This window comes from Montipora foliosa, chromosome 1 (assembly GCF_036669935.1).
Source record: "Montipora foliosa isolate CH-2021 chromosome 1, ASM3666993v2, whole genome shotgun sequence".
Classification (NCBI taxonomy): domain Eukaryota; kingdom Metazoa; phylum Cnidaria; class Anthozoa; order Scleractinia; family Acroporidae; genus Montipora; species Montipora foliosa.
In genome coordinates this window covers 33,813,360-33,826,607 of record NC_090869.1, presented here as the reverse complement: position 1 = coordinate 33,826,607, position 13,248 = coordinate 33,813,360, and the positions used below count along the sequence as shown (strand labels likewise).

The window sequence follows — 13,248 nt, the reverse complement described above, 5'->3', positions numbered from 1 at the left end:
AAGTAATTCCTTCATCACAGTCTGAATCCCGCACCCACTTTCACGTTGAAATTCTAGTATGCTTTATATTCTTTCATGTTTTGTTACACAAATAACGTTTTTACTTTCTGAAAATGGTGAAATTTTAATAAGCGCCCACCCTGAAAGTGCAAAAATGCAAGAGATTAAATACGGTATTAGTTCACAGTCTAGGCAGTTTCCGGTGCAAAAATGTCCTAGTTGCTGTTTGTCTCGGTTTCAAAGTGAGTCTTGGTGCTCAACCCATTGTAAGGGAAATGAGTTTGATTTGGATAAGAATAGGCACTCATTTCCATTTGAAGGTTGCGCACGATGACTCGCTTTAAACTGAGGCATACAGCAACTCGGAAATGGGCTAATTCGCGTGATCTTTGCTATTTCTGTCATTTCAATATCACACCCCTTTCCGTGTTGCCGTTTTAGTTAACGCTCGTCGCAAATGAAATTTCAAATCTCTAAAAGGCTTAACAAATGCCATCTGCACCCGTTTGAAGCGTGAATTACTGAAGAACAAAATGCCAACCTTTAAACTAGAAAGAGTCATGTTTCGTGATCATGCTGATCAACTCTGTTGCAAATATCCTAAATGACATCTGACCTGTAAAAGTCTGATTGAATCAGATAGAGTTTCCTAGTAGTTCTTTGGCTGTACTGTTAGAAAATGGAGCCGGATGAGAGTCTTATTCGCATGTGTCAGTGCTCAGATTTGTCGGAAAGAATATGGTGATTAGAAATGATGGAGCAACTACAGAATTCAGGGCACATGCAAATTAATCCGAAGCTTATAAGACAACTTGTCGCCGAAGTGGAGCTGGCGGTGGTGGATATTTACCGAGCCGAGACTTGGCAAGGTCCTCCATTAGCCACCGACACTGAGGTGAATAATTGTTTTAGTATATTCTAAAATAGGGAGATAATATAACACAAAAAGGTTATTTTACTCATTTATTCCAGCAACGATGACAATGTTTTCAGGCGGAAATACCGCGCTAGTTGCTCGAAGATGAATAGCAAAGCGCGAAGGGTATTCGGAGTTTCATTAGCCGATCAGAGCGCGCCTTCAATGCTATCCACTGTTTTGGTTTATACTAAAACAATATAGCAACTATGTTAATTCAGAGATAAGGAAATAAGCCCACGTATTCTATAAGGAGGGATTTCGTTTTTTTCAAACGTTGGCCGTGTAGCACTTATATTTGAACAGACTTAACTGATTAGAGTATAATGTGAAGTGCTAAGTATCTACTGATGGAAATGGGCCCACACCAGGACAGAGAAAAACTCTGGTCAGAGTGTATTCTATAGTTCAGTCGAATAGAGGAAACGTTTTCTGTCCCCTCGAAGGGCTAACAGTCTTATATTTTGTTTTCTATTTCTCTACGTATTTTCAGAGAGCTGTATGACATCAACCGGACCTCTTGCTGTTGTTTTGTCATCCAACCTCTATTCTTTCTTTTCCAAAAAAAGAAACACTTATTCTTTTTATTCCAATAACGTTCCAATAATATATTAATCGAATCTCACAAAATGATTGGTAGGTGTTGTTACAGGGGCATCGGGCGCTTGTCCTATTGTTATTTTCAGAGTGGCAAGAGATGAAAAGTCAACCCGGAACCAAACGACTGTGACGTAAGGAAAAAATGTTATGTCAACCCATTGACAAAGACGTACTGATTAAAGCCCTCCCGCCAGATGAGTATTTTTGCAAACGAAGGGTGATTACAGCCCTACGAGATCGTCATTACGTCATTTCAAATTGACTTAGTACGATGACTGTGTTCAAGAAAGCATTTCATTACAGAACTTCTTCTAAAAATGAAAGATCCATGGAAGCTATTGCACTAAATCTATGTTTTCTTCAGCTTTTCGTTTGGCTTAGCCTTATCGACTTATTTCAAGTTGATAATTTGAAATACAAAGGAACGTCCAGGGCACCCAACGTCAATTTTCGGAAAATATATTTTCGGAAGACGATTTTGAGATCTAGAATTTTCGGAACATTTGTAAAAAATTTTCTTGCTTGCCTGCCTGTCCTAGGATTTTCGAACATCTAAAACATGGTACAATTGCCCATTTTTAACGAATTTTTACCCTAAAAAGGTCACCTAGAATTTTCGGAACCTTTTTTTCTGGCTGAAATTTTCGAAAAGGTAAGTTTTTATCCCTATAATTATCGGATCACTAGACTTTCAGCTAGGAAATCCGAACAGATGAAAAATTTTTAGGGGATAAAATATGCCTATATCTGCCGTTTAAAAGCTAAAATACGTTTAACAATGCTATGTTTAAGTGGTTTTGAACTACATTCTCGTTGGGTGCCCCTGAACGTCCTCAAACAAAGGTGGGAAGCTAATCGTTGAGTGCCAGAAATTAAGAATCCGTAGCACGAATTAACCACACAAAAGTGAAGTTTTGGAAAGCAATCCACTCTTCGCATTGTGTTTCATCAGTTGAGAAATTATCAATGACGGGACACAAATCTTTGCCGAAAAGTCCCATACATTTTTTTGGATTAAAGAGTTTCTTTTCGAACCGCGGGAGGTCGCATCAATGCGCAGTGTTTCACTGACCAGTTTGAGTTTGTTTTTTTCTTCAACACAAGCTACCACATTGCCGGAAAGATGGCAGGTACCACGGCCATGGACTTCTACTAAATGCAAATTTAGCACTCAGTAACTGTCGTTTTAAAACCAAATTGAAAATGACACCGCCCCACCTGTCAGCGTTTTCCGTTTTCCGTTTTCCGGAGTCTTGAGGAGTCTGCACGGGCTCTGCACAAGACAATTCGATTCACGCCTAAAAAAGAAAATCGAGTGTGCTTAAACAATCAAAAGGTGTGTTTGGGCCACAGCGAGCTGCTGAAAGACCACTTGATCCCAGTAATAAGACATTTGCTTCATTTTGCTATAACAGGCACAATTAAATTCCCAGTTAAGTTGGGTGAAAAATCTTTAAGATCTCGAGGCCTCTGCAAATTTATTACGTAGATGGAACTGTTTGGCGAAGCCACTATCTTTATGACGATGAAAAATACCGGTATCCGTTTATAACTTCTTACGTATTTTCGCTGCATCTGTTTATGTGCGGGATGACTAAGAAAACAGAATGATCATTTACGCATAATGGTTTTTGAAGCGGTTTAACAAATTGGAGAACAGGAAATTTTTGAAGCTCCCTTCTCGACCGGCGCGTCTTTCGATTCGGGAACGCGCGCGTATTTCTCTCGCTCCTTACTCGGTCGCCAAAATTAGAGACCACTCACACGTTCACTAAAGAGAAAAGTGAGGAAGAAAGCAGCAAACATAACAGCCAAACGCTGAACCGGAAAGGAAATCTCTTGCTAGCTGGGGAACGTCCCGGACAAAAGCGGCAGTAGAAAATTGGACACCCCTTGATAAGCCAGATGGAATAATCCGAAAACAGGGCTGTGTTAAAAATAAACTGAATTCTGAGACCAATTTCACGCACACTTGGCTTTCAACTTTGAACTGATTCCTTAATTAAGGATATTAATCCCGAGTTTCGAAGCAAGCAACCGTGGACAATTTTCCTGTCGGTGTACGTTGGATCATTAATGCTGACAACGGCACCTAAAAATATTATCATCGTTGCTTTTTTCTTTAAACAAAACCTGCCTAATCAACATTCTTAAAACAGTTTGGTTGGAGAACAATTACTAAAACAGCTCAATGACTTCAGTTCCTGCACGTAATAACGTCTTCACTTTTCTCCTGTGACTTTATTGTCCCTCGCCGTAGGAGGCCAAGCGAAATCGCGTCCGTACAGTGTCTTGGTTGAATCACCTTCGATCAGGCCCATAGCGGGGCTCACAGGCGAATCTGCAACACAAAGAAGAGCCTGTTGTCCATTCTAATTGACACGACATTGGCATTTGCCTTTTTTTTTATATTCGCCACAAGGTTCCTTTTGCTGTTTTTCTTGTTGTTAGTTTCTTCTCAAAACGACGGCCGATTTCACCTTACAGGGGTCAAGTAACAATAGATTGACCAATCCTCCTTTAATATAAGTCGAAAACCAAGTGTGCGTGAAATTTTGTAGTTTATGGTTTTGATCTCAGAATTCGGTCGAGTGTTCGACCGAACACGGTCGAGTGGTCGAGACGTTCCTCAGCAAGCAACAGATTTCCTTTCCGGTTCAGCGTTTGGCTGTTATATATGTCGGTTGCTTGCTCACTTTTTTCGCTGATGAACCGTGATGATAGCCTGGCATGTGCTTGACTTCGAGGAGCAACGCGCGTCGCGACAGCAGTGCAGTTACATGATTTTGTGTGTAGCCAGTAGGAATAATTTTCCCTTACTCGCTATGCAACTTAACAATGACCTAGAAATTACTTTTAAATGGAGTTTTAGTAGCGGAAATAAATGAAATGAGATAAAGTGAACATCATCTGACTATGACGTCATCACTCTTCCGATTGTCTATTTTTGTATTTTTGTGTTAAACCGCTTCAAAAGCCATTATACGTATATGAGCTAAATGTTCATTCTGTTGTTGCTAGTCATCCCGTAAATAAACAGATACCGCGAAAATAATACGCAAGAAGTTACCACGATTTTTTACATACGTAAAATAAATTTTGGAGAGGCGTCGAGTTTTTAAAAATTTTTAACCCATGAAATTAAATTGTGCCTGTTCGGTGGTAAAACGAAGCAACTGTCACGTCAGTGAGATCACGAGATCTTACAGCAGCTCATGGTGACACACGCGACTTTTGATTGTTTATCTTTTTTAGGCGTGAGTCAATTTAAAACTCCTTCTCTCTGCAATTCAAATAAAGAACCCGTAACAGAACCCGCACACTTGTCGCAGAGTAGGGCATGTAGTTCCCGGTGTTGTGGTCTGTCTTCTGTAGTGTATCATGGTTGGGAGGGTAAATGCTCGGAGATATTAGCTACACCAAGCTACTCTAAAAATCCGAGGGTAAATAAAGATGTATGATATGATATGATGATATGATATTCTTTCTTTTCTAACATAAACACTTATTCTCTTAATTCTAATAGCATTGACATAATCAGATCTCAGAAATGATTAGGTTTTGTTACAATCCAGGGCTTACCGTGACCAGGAACTGCACGACTGCCAGTCGGAAAATTCTCTAATGTCACGGTGACATTAGAAAATTTTCCGTCCTTCCTGTCACAAGCACGCACTGATTAAAATCCTCCAGACAAGTCTTTATTCGCCAACGAAAGGTAGTTACAGTTCTCTGAGTTGTTTTCATGTCGATCATTACAACACGCATTACATGTACTGCGAAGATCCTGTTCTAGAAAGCATTACATTTCAGCGTCAATAAAAATGGAAGACCCTTGGAACTTGACGCCCTTAATCTCAATTTTTCCCCACGTTCCTATTCGGCTTAGCTTTAAATATTTGCGTTTCTCAAGTTGACGATTTGATCAGACTAATTTTTAAGTGCCACAAATTTAGAATCATTTGCACAAACCACTTACTGGTTGTATTTTGGAAAGAGATTGCATTACAGCGCACAGTGAGAGCCCCGGTTGATGTCTGAAGTCTTCTCTGGGTGAGTTTGATCATGATTGATAGATTCCTAGATCTTAAATCGGCAGAAAATCAGAAAAGAAATACTGAAGACTGTTATCCAATAGAGAGGAGAGATAACAAAACGCTCAACTGCAGAATACATGGCCACTTATTTCCTTATCACTGAAAAACAATTATTGTTCCCGTATTGTGAAAGCTTTGTTCTTCACAAAAGCGCTCGATCTTTAGTTGCTCCATCTTTTCTAGTGACTATATTCTCTCCGGAAAACATTAGAGTCTCTCTCTATATTCTCACAGTACAGCCAAAGAACTGCTGTTCGCTACTAGGAAACTCTACCTGATTCAATTTAACTTTTACAGGTCAGATGTCATTGATGGATATTGCAAACTCGAAAGTTAAAATGAGGTTTTTTAGTATAACCTCGAAACATCACCTCTCCTGGTCTAAAGTTAGCATTCTCTCTTTAATTCATGCTTTAAAAACTCTTTCACTAATTTCTCAGCCCTTTCAGAGATTTGGAATTGATTCGTGACGGGCGATAATTGTCTTATCGAAACCCTTAAAATAAACTTGAAGTGGCCCTGGTAATCAGAAACTGACAGAAATTATCAGTTTTAAATTTTTGTTTATAATCAATGAAACAGACTGGAACAAAATTCATTGATCTTATCAAACATTACACATTGCTTATGTTGCTCCTAATTAACAATTTGTCCTTTTGTCATTTCTTTCGGTAAGAAAATGTTCGTTCGTGGCTTCGTTTCATTACCGGGAATGAGTTCAAGTGACTGCTAGCAGTGGTGCATCTGAAGGCGTCAGAACTCCTTCGATTTGTTAAGCATAAGTATGAAACATCAATTTATAGGTTTAAGAACAGCATAAAAACCCTGAAATTCAGCACTTAATCTCACGTCATGATATGAAGCGAATATAGAAAAGCAAAGAAAAGAATACTATACTGAGGCTTAGAGATTTAAAGCACATACTTTTGAATTTTTGATATTGCCTGCCCTCCTTCTGTTTGCTAGAGATATCTCCATAAAACGTTTAAAATAGCTCGTCAGTACTTAGTTATTTTCAACCCTAATGCTGTCAGATACACACCATGCAAGGTTATTGTTGAAGCATGAGTGAGAGACTAGCAAAGATCACGCGAATGCCCCTGCTCGGAACCGCTTAAACTAAGGCAATTCCCACCTTATTCCTGAAACTTGGTTGGTCTGTAAATATACGCTTCATACGATCATCCCAAAGACGGATATCATTACACCAAAATCAACATAAACAACAAAAATAATAGTTATAATAATTATAAACTTGTCCACTCAATATTGAAACTGACCGGCAAAGTCAAATGTTTCGCATTTGCGAGTGTTAGTGGTGACTTTCGTCAGGTGCATTTTGTTTGTGACATATTTACCTAAAATAGCTCAATGACTTCCCTTGTTCATCGCAATGACGTCTTCAATATTTTCCGGTGACTTTTCTTTGTGTCACTGTGAGACGTCAAACAAAATGCTTTTGTCGTGATCCCTTTATCCAATCAACAATAAAACAATACCTGAAGATCACGAACAATTTGGCTATAAATTTCCGAGTTTTCTCAAATCAAGTTTAAAGCTATCGTGCACAGAGGATAAGAGGTTCTTAGGTCAAACCTGACAGTATGTCGTCCATCATAGTTGATATCTCGTTGGGATTTGGCATTTTCTTGTTACTCTTTACATCTTCTATTTTGCTGTTTATTTTAAAGTTCTCCAGGAGAAAAGACACAAAAGCTGATTTCACCGTTCAAAGATCCAATAACAACAGATTGTCACGGCACCTTGGAAAGCTGGAACAAGTGTTGTTGCAAAGAAAAAACAAATAACTGGGGAACTGTAACTTCAGTTTTGCTGTTAGACTCTGAGCAAGAACTCAGTCATGAACTTCTTGAAAAAGCGCTTGGTCTTCTCACAAAACGATATCCTTTGTTACGAATGAGAATCAAGGAGTTCGACGACAACAACCAAGCCTATTTTGAGGAAATGGAAAACCCAGAAACGGTAGACTTTCAGCTCTTAAACAAGATAACAGCTGATAACTGGATAGAGGGCTTTGAGGAAGAACTAAATAGTTATTTATTTAACATTGAAAAGGGTCCTTTGTGGCGTGTGAGATTGCTTAAAGAAACCTACAGCCATGGAACATTTCGGAACGCTTTACTTTTTACATTCCAACACGTCATCTGTGACGCGCTGTCCATCTTTGAACTTCAAAAATACCTACAGAAATTCTTGATTTCTCTCCACAACGGTGAAAAGTTTGAGGTGGAAAGCCTTCCATTAAGACCTCAGTTAGAAGAATTAATTCCTGAACTAGCAAGGCCTAATGTCTCAGAAAGACTGATGTTTTCAAGTTTCTTCATGCTCCAAAAAATCAAAGCATTGTTTTTCAAACCAAAGAATTTGTTTCTTTCGGTTTACCCTCCTGTGGCCAGCACAGAGCCATCGGTAACAAAAAAGACTTGTCTTTTGACTCGAGCTCTCACGAAAGAAGACACTGAATGTTTAATCAAGAGTTGCAAGTCCAACAAGTGTACTGTACATGGTGCAATAACTGCGTCTACGAATTCGGCAATTGCTAGAATTATGCAGCGAGAAAAAGGAGGCTTAAAATGTCCAGTGGCCGTTCAATCGACGTATTCTATCAGCATGAGAAAAGAATGTGAACCAAACTGAACAGTAATGAATTCGGTGCTTATGTCACTGGGAGTACATTGTCAACCGCTGTTCCTGTAATCAAAGATCAGCAAGGCTTCTGGGAGCTTGCGCGGATGTGCACTCGCGAGGTCCACGCGGAGATCAAATCCGGAAAGCATCGAAATCTGCTGAAGCTCTATCATTGTATGGATATTCCGACATACTGCGAAATGTCAAATTACGAAGACAACCAGGGTCGTAGAAGCCACATTTTTAACATTAATAATTACGGGTCTCAACAAACAAATCAGCCTGAAAATAGCCCGTATAAATTTGCTGGAACATATTTTGGTGTTCAAGCCGCAAGAACTGGCCATATATTCGGGAACAATTTGATGACCGTAGATGGTCAACTTTACTGGTCTGTTGAATATTTCCCACATGTAACTACAAAGACACAAGCAGAAGAATTCTTTAACTTGTCTCTAGATATACTGAACCAAATGTGTAGTAACACATAACTTCGAACCACACATGACTCAACAACGATGAAACTGAGATCTCCATCTTTACAGTTAGAAAAAATAAAAGTGGTAGACGCAATTTATTCTTGGTATTTATTCACTTAATAATTTATTGAGAAAGAGTACCGTGACTGAGGCAAGGTTCAAAGAAATATATATAATCCTATTTTTTGAGTTCATTCGGAAACGTTTCTACCAATAATTGTAACACCTTGTGGCTACAAAATTTCTGTTGGTTTTCTTTGAGAATAGCGTGCATCATATTTGGGAGAAGAATCAGTTTTTTTTTAAGTTTCCGTTTTAGTGGTGAGGGCATGGAGGGAAATCCGCGAAATTGAGAAGGGGGCTGAATTCCTTTTTCAATTTCCCCCAAGTTCCGCGACAAAAAGTCCAGCGAAAAAAAGGTGTTCCCTGCCGACTTCTATGTTCCACCATAGGCTGGGTATTTCCCCCATCAGACGGAAGTACGAATGGTTGCGGTTTCTTTTTGTGTGAAAATCAATCGGCTTTGTCTTCATCGATCTTGAAAGGGGTTATCATAACCCCTTTCAAGATCGATGAAGCAATTTTTTGTAATTTCGTGATTCTCAACTAACCGTCATAAAATGAAACATCGCAATAGGCAACAAAATGCAAAAAATGCAAGAATGCCTAAAATACTTGTGGATTGAGAAAACAGGACAAGATATAACGGATTGCATTTCGATAATATTGAGCAAATTAAAATGTGGTCCGAGGTTTTTCAAAGGTTTATGACCGACACGCCTGGATAAATATATAGCTTGTGATCCAATTGCAATTTTGCCAGATGAGGAATAGACTGGATATGCTTAGCGTCATGTTCAACTAAACACCTCAAAGCACAGTGATAAAGGCGTGGAAATGCTATGTCGCAAATACTGAAGTTGCCTTCAGACGAAACTTTCAACCATTGGCTTTCAAATGCACGTCACAGATGATGAAACGCAAGAAAAAGGCCATATAAGGACAGAGGAAAACTTGCATTCAAACAACGCGTGTCAGCATAAGAAAAAAAAAACCTTGATAAGGTGAAATTGTCCCAGTACTTTCTGAACGCGATCCGTCAGAAGGTACCGCTAACGACAGATCTCTTGTGAGGCTATAGGACGGGAGAATCCTGATTGCGATAAAGACAGTCTTCATGAGAGAAGTCACAGTGAACGTTTTGTCTGAGGTCTGGCCACATTGTCAACACATTGCCTAAGACAAAACTATGCATCAGCGATGGAAACGCCTCTGTTGCGCGCGCCCTCAAAAAAAAAAAAAAAAAAAACCGAAAATCCTCACCAATTGGTGTTCGCGCTCAGTAGCGCAAAGCTCTTAATACGGAAACCCTCACCACATGGTGCTGTGCACGCTCACGCACGGCTCCTTTTTGGCCCGATTCACCAAAAGGTTGAAAAGCGCTCGAGTTACCCAAAAACCTCATCCCAAGAACACGACTGAATGGCGCAGCCTCATGTTCTCGACTTTCAAACGCAAATAAACGTAGCATCAAGTATAGGCAACCAGAAGGCGAAAGTGAAGTCTAGCGCACCAGATTAACACCGCTATACCTATTGCGCAAAAGCTAAACGAAGTGCCAGGATGTCAAAAGCTGGGCAACCCCAGAACCGTGAGATTTCTTCTTTCTATAGGTGCTGGCTCTAGTCTGGACCTTCTGTCAGTTGATCTGAATTTCTAGGCATTTTGAAAACCTCTCTGCCATAAGTTTTAGACTGTAAAGCTGGGAGATAAACCCGAAACGGCCAAAACACGCTAAAGAGCCATTAAAGAACTAATAAAGTATCACGACCGCGACCAACTTTGCAGTTTCCTGACAACTGGAATAACGAGATCTACTGGTGGGTACAGCCAATTGTTGGTACCACTCCAACTCTGCGCGAACGCATCTACCCCAGAGCTACCAGGAGATGCAAATCTCAAATTGTATTCAGGTATCTGAGAGTTGCAGTAGGACGCAAATCTGTCACAGGTATGAGGACCCGAAATTGCATCTATCATTCCGAAGTGTGATCTACTATTAGAATAAATTTTATAAAAAAGTGCAATTGATTTTTAGACTGTTTTCTTATTGATTTAAATCTAATTGAATGAGGAATACTGATCCAAAAGTATCTACCTATAATAGTTGGACAAAATCTTCTCATATGTATTCGAAAAGAAGGGCATAGGAAGTTGATTTTGCGATGCACTACGTGTATTGTAATTATGGAGCTCAGATACTAAAGCAATTGGTAGATAGAAAATATTTGCCTGCAGAGTTTTTATGTTGACTCCCGAAGGTGTCTTTGTGCGAGAAATGCCGTGGGCAGAAAGTTCACATGGGACTGTGAAGTTTGTTGCCGCGAGGAATGCGTCACAGGATTGGGGGAAGGTGCATTTCAATAAACAAAAGCCCCTCTCGTAGAGTCGGCGTTTTAATGTATGGGAAACCGCTAGCACATGGTCATTTGTTCAGTACACTCACTGGAACAACATTCTTTCAAATAAAGGGGTGCTAAAAACACCCGCCTGGTATGTTAGCTACGCCATGCTGATGAGGCCCAAAAGGCCGAAACAGCTGTCCATGGCTGCTAATTGACCGGGTGAAATGGTTGTGCGCATGCGTGATGTGGTGGCCACACCGGGTTGGTGTTAGCGTGTGTCACCTTGCTTTTATTATTATTCTTTCTTTGCCCCACCTCCTCCCCTTACCCTGCCCGCTTTATTTTCTATTTTAGCGATTTTCGTTGCCCCACCTATACTGGGCATACTATTCCAGAGTTAAAGATGTATCCTTTCAAAGAAAATTGATTATTTATCAATTCGGCTTGGGGTTTTGTCCTTTAGCCAATTTTACCCAATCTTGCCCAGTAAACGAGAGCGGGAAATGCAGCGCAATGTACGGTATAAGTTTGAGCCGAGGGGAAAACAAAAATAGAGTTTATCCCTATTAAAATGATCATACAGAAGGACGTCGTTTATAATACGAGTAGCTTCAATCATGGACAAAACTCCTTGGGACAGTAATGCAAAACCAGTAATTATCGATGATTTGACTCTTACTCCTGAAGGCAGTGCTATACTTTAAGTCTGTTACATGTGCCCCCTCCCCACCCAATACACCGTGGGATGTGTTGTCAACATTGTATGTGAAGTGGGGGGAGGGGCAGGCCACGTGTAATTTGAATCTCATGCGAATCTTGGTCTTGCTCGTGTTTAAAGAGCCACACGTGCGCTATTGTTCTGTAATTTTACGACCTCAGAGAGCGTAGCATTATAATTATTACCCCACAATGTACAGCTATATGAAATATAAGGAGAGGTTAGAGAATAATAGACTTTTGAGTGTTGCAACTGATACATATTTCCCCAACTCGGTCATGACATTCACATTCTTACCAGTTTAGAAATATAATCGACGTGTTCGTGCCAAGTAAGATGACAGTCAATACGCAGACTCAAGTATTCAACGTATGGCGACTGCTACAGATAGATATTAGCAATTGTTAAAGGAGGACATCAATTATAATTTTCCTTTTGACGAGGCATAAAAATGAGATACTTAGCTTTTGTGAGATTTAAGGTTAGTTTATTACTGTAAGCCATTCATAAACTGCAGAAAAGTGATTATCCAGATTGGGTCCAGAGGCTGGAAGTGATGTATCATCTGCATAAAGTCTAGATAAGAAGAAAGCAGAGGACTGGGGGAAGTCATTCATATAGACGAGAAAACGAAGAGGTCCTAATATTGAGCCTTGTGGTACGCCAGTTGAGATACGCTTAAGTTAGAAGCAACACCGTTGACATGCACTTGTTGTTTCCTATTGAACAGGTAAGATCGGAACCAACTAATTTCTCTCTGCTGAATATCATAACACCCAAGTTCATTTAACAGGATCTGGTGATTAACTGTGTCGAAATCTTTACTCATGCAGTTAAGTCTAAAAACAGGGACACCGCGTAATCTCCCTCATCTAAAGAAATAGTAATCTCTTTAATAGATAAACGAGACAGTCATCCGTAGTATAACCTCGTCTAAAACCATATTTTTCTGTAAAGAAAAGATTTTCATTCGTAAAAAAGTTTAAAGTGCCCCTGTGACCAAAAATTCAATCTTATTTTTCTTTGGATTTCAAAACTAGTCTTTACAAGCAGAAAACTGTCACAAACTCTGAGCGTCAAGGAAGACAAAAAAGGCCACATTCGATATATCAATAGGGAACTTTAGATTCTTGGACGAGGACGAGAACGAGTACATAAGGGGCCCACAGTTCTCGGCCACTTTTTGTTCAACGTACATTTTTAGCGCCAAAAATGAATCTGAATAAAAAGCAATTGCTTCCAAAGGTAGCTTTATTCCTTGTATTTTGCCCTGCCGAGTTTTGAGTTTACAGCTACTATATACTGTGAGCAAATCGAGGTGACTCGAAGGTAGGTGAATTTGATTTCCACGAAAACGTGTTTGTTTACGGGTACTCGAATTACA

General features: G+C 39.7%; 1 protein-coding gene, 1 long non-coding RNA gene and 1 pseudogene across 3 annotated transcripts in view; 2 read left to right on the top strand and 1 right to left on the bottom strand.

Moving 5' to 3' along the window:
* Window positions 1-836: 836 nt before the first annotated feature.
* On the top strand, window positions 837-1,946 carry LOC137977221 (uncharacterized). Its single transcript, XR_011117799.1, has 2 exons — window positions 837-895; window positions 1,603-1,946. It is a non-coding gene; the product is annotated as an uncharacterized lncRNA (long non-coding RNA).
* A 3,728-nt stretch (window positions 1,947-5,674) lies between these two features.
* On the top strand, window positions 5,675-8,816 carry LOC137977212 (uncharacterized; annotated as a pseudogene).
* A 3,912-nt stretch (window positions 8,817-12,728) lies between these two features.
* LOC137997192 (HAUS augmin-like complex subunit 4) overlaps window positions 12,729-13,248 on the bottom strand; it is a 26,793-nt gene continuing 26,273 nt past the window's right edge. For both annotated transcript variants that reach the window (XM_068843055.1, XM_068843064.1), the window contains exon 8: window positions 12,729-13,248. This exon is cut by the window's right edge and continues 1,793 nt beyond it. The gene's annotated coding sequence lies outside the window, so the exon portion shown is untranslated.